Raw genomic sequence first — 3,869 nt, forward strand, 5'->3', positions numbered from 1 at the left:
TGCTCCCGGGCCCCGTCGCCGCCCCTCGGCGTCCGTCCGCGCGGCCTGCTTCCTGCAGCCGGCCTGAGCAGGCCTTCCAGCGGGCAGGAAGAGGGCCGCGGGGCCTGGAGGACCCTGGCCGGAGCCTGGGGTCCGGAGTAGGCCCGCGCGGCCCGGCCCGGCCCGGCCCGCTGTTCACTCCCAGCCTGGCCTCCAGCCTGCAGGTCGGGATTGGATTGGATTTTTATCCCCTGTCACTTACGAATTAAAGCAACGACAACACGACACACATCTGGGGGAAGAAATGAAAGCTGGGGAGGAGAGAGGGGTTGGCAAACGCCCTCCCTCCCCGGTCTTCCCCCTCCCACCTCTCCTCTGCGCCTTTGTCAGAATCACAAAACCCTAAAGGTTGTTCCACTTGGGAAGGCAGCGGATAGGTACATTTCCGCAGCCCCGAAATGCCACTTTTATGGCGCTGTTTGTCTCCCTGCTCCGGGTTCTGAATGGAGCCGAACAAAACAGCAGCGCGGAGCTGGCTAGACGTCTGGGCTTAATTGTTTTATGGTTTAAATAAGGTGGACACTCTTTCCTTTGAAATCGGATTATAGGAGTGTTTTGTCTATGGCCCACGGAGAACAGGACCTCACTGGCTGGGAGGGAGAGGTGGAGAGCGCGCACGCGAGGGAGGGGTGGGCCGCAGGCCGGGGCGCAAACCGCCTGGCGAAGCCCGCGTCCCACCCCAAAGTCCTGCAGGCGGCGGCGGAGTAGGCGGTGCGGGGCCGGCTTCAGGGTAAGAGGAGCGAGGACCTCAGGGTGCGCGCCGGGGCCGGCGGTCGTGGGAGCCCCGGGGCGTGCGTCCGCGTTCGCGGAGGCGTTCCAAGCCCAGGAACCAGCCCGGCGCGGGGGGATCGCGGGCAGTTCCTCTGCATGGTGTCTCTTAATCGCAGAAGGGAGGGTAACAGAAAAACAGCGTGGAACCTTTCACGAGGTTTATTTCGAGAACTCAGAAAACAAAAAGAACAGCCGTCCCGGGGCGACCCCCTCGCGGGGAACCCCTCGCCTTCGCACCCCTTTGGCGGCTGCTTCCTCCCACTTCCCACCTTTGGGCCAAGCCTGGGACCTGGGTGAGCTTTTTCCCAGCCGGACTGCATGGGGGGAAGTGGACGCGAGGTGGCGCTGTTGCTCAATGTTAGAGACGGCGGTGCCCCGGGCCGGCCTGGCCGCCCTGACATTTGAGGCCCGGCCCGGGGCGGCGGCGAGGAGGCCCCGCGCCTCGGCCGGCCCGGCCCCACTGGCTCTGAGCAAATCAATCCCCTCACCTGCGGCGAGGTGTAAATAATTCGCGAGTGGCAGCGGGAGATGGGCCCTCGCTCTGGCTGCGGGCTCGGAAGGCTCAGGAGGGCGGGCATCAAAAATAATCGCTTTGCGGAGGAGATAAGGGCGAAGCAGGCAGCGCGTAATTAACACGAAAAGGCAGAATGACCCGGACAAACGAACATAAATCCGTGGTACCTAGGAGGGCGGCGCAGGCCTCGGGGACAGGGACAGAGACGACCTCGGCGAGGATGGCTGCTTGCGGTTCTTTTATTTCCAGGCTCAGGGAGCGAAATAAACCAGATACGTGTAAAAAGGAAAAAAATATATACATCAAATGAAAGAAAGGCCAGGGATCCGCGAAAGGGGAAACCGAGTCCGGCCGGGGATTGCGGGACTGCTGGGTTCTCGGGCCGGCACGGTGGCGGCACACTCGGGACAGTCGCATTCCAAGACACAAAGGCCCGGAAGAATAGCTCTGTGGCAGGGTTTCGCTGGACCATAAAATGTCGAAATGTCCCCCCACCCCACCCCCTAAAAGATAAGGCGCAGGCCCCAGAGCGGATCCAGCCCTCTGGGCCTCCTCTTTCCAGGCGGGGAAGAGAAAGTATTTATGACAGTCCCCACTGACCCAGATGCTGGGAGCCCAGAGTCCACCCTGTTCAATCTCGGCACCGGAGAGCAGGTTCAGAAAAGGCAGAGCTGGAGGCGAGGCTGGAGAGAGCCCTGGTGGTGGTGGAGGAGCCCTGTCGTGACCCCCACTGCTCTGGGCCCCGGGAGGCCAGCAGCCCTGGCACAGCCCAGGGCCGGAGTCCGGGGTATCTGAGAGTTTGGGCAGTCCCTAACTCACATGGGGGTGGGAGTCCCCAAACGCGGGGGATCCTGGAAGGATCTTTGGCTGTCTGCACCAGTGACTCTCCCTTGGGACTCTGGCAGAGTGGCCTTTTCCCCAGCAATTATTGAGATAACAGAGGGACTGGGGAAGGGGGGTGGGGGTTGGTTCTCTCTAAACCACCCTGCTCTGCACCAACATTCCTTCTTCCATCCCCAGAGCCAGGCTCCGGATGGGGGAAGGAAAAGGTCTGGTTGTTTAACCACCTCCTCCCTCATCCAACCCTGAAACCCCCAGGATGTGGAAGAAAAATCGGGCAGCAAATGGCTTTTCATGAAGCAGAGACCTCAAGATGCATCCGTGTGTGTCAGGCATGATGTGCGTGTGTGCCCGGGTGTGCACATGTGTGCGCAGTGTCTGTGAGTGGCAGGGATGCTTCAGGAATGTGGACGCCGGTTTACACTGAGCACGCACTTGATGTGTCTCGGGGTGAGAGGGTACCACGCACAGCGTGTGTGCATGACCCGAGGGTGTGCAGGACTGCCCTGTGTGTGACATCACATCACACTCTGTGGAAGGGAGAGGGCTGGAAAAATCGTTCTTACTTGTGTTTTTCATTCATATGCACACAGCATACACACACGGCTCTCTCACTTTCTCCTTTTTCCTCTCTGTCTGTGTTAAGCCCAACTAACTGGACACACACGAATGGCCAGGGAAGGGTGCTGATGGATGAGGGTTCTTTAATCCATTAGAATTAACGTGAACGTGTTCGGTCTTGGGGATGGGAAGGAACTCCCCAGAGAAGGTGTGGGTAAATATTTGAAGAATGTCTGTTGACAGTCCCTGTCCAAATCCTGGCCTGGGCAGCCTGCCTGGGAAGAGGGGGCAGCAGTGAAGCCAGGGGACCCCCAGGCTGAGCTTGCACTTCCTATGGGGTGGGGTATGTGGGGACAAGTAAGAGACCTACTCCAGTCCCCTCCAGCTTAGATGCAAATAGCTTCCTAAGGAGAAACATCTTGGATCCGCCCTGCCACCAGAAGCCAGGGACACAGAAGCTGCCCTATCCTTCTAGTCACCTTACAGCCCCCAGCCAAGCTGGTGGCCATGGCCCGGGTTTCCTGCTCCAGGTAGGGGCTGGTGTCTGAGGGGCAGTGTGGTTCTAACTGGGTGTATGGAGTGTCCTCCATCCACCTCTGGCCCTCCTGTCTACCCACAGCAGGCAGGCTAGAGAGCCTTAAGGAGCTAAGGAAGCCGGGCAGCTTCGGTCCCTGGGGCCGGGGCAGGGAATGGAGGGTCAGTCTGATGCCTGCAGTATCTTGGGAATGGGCTGTGCCTGTGCCTTCTCAACGTCCCCAGACTTGAGGACCCCCCAGGGAGCCCGGCTTTGGGGTTAGGGGCCCTGCTCTGGCTTGCTGGCATGCAACCCCTTGGGGGTCTTATACCTGTTGAGGTAACCTGAGCTGACCTGCTGGCTCAGGTGTCTCTCTCTCAGAGAGGAAGGAAACGAGCAGCCAGGTGGGGGGAAAGCCACCTTGAAGTCTAAGTGGTACCTTGGAAGAGCTGGCCCCAGCCATTAGCTGGGGCTGGCTCACCACCCCCTGCACACACCACACCCCCATCCCTCCCCCTCTCCTCCCCTCCCCTCCCTCCAGGTCCCCCCAGCCCTGTACCCCTCAACCCCGCCGTGTCTCTCTCTCTCTCTCTCCCTCTCTCTCTCTCCCTCTCTCTCTCTCTCTCTCTC

The 3,869-nt window shown here is 60.2% G+C and overlaps 1 protein-coding gene across 1 annotated transcript in view; it reads left to right on the plus strand.

The window, feature by feature from the left end:
* Window positions 1-3,869, plus strand: part of HOXC6 (homeobox C6) — a 34,534-nt gene that overhangs the window by 9,924 nt on the left and 20,741 nt on the right. The window lies entirely within an intron of this gene.

Source organism: Carlito syrichta, unplaced genomic scaffold (assembly GCF_000164805.1).
Source record: "Carlito syrichta isolate Samal-C Ts95f unplaced genomic scaffold, Tarsius_syrichta-2.0.1 Scaffold304418, whole genome shotgun sequence".
Taxonomy (NCBI): domain Eukaryota; kingdom Metazoa; phylum Chordata; class Mammalia; order Primates; family Tarsiidae; genus Carlito; species Carlito syrichta.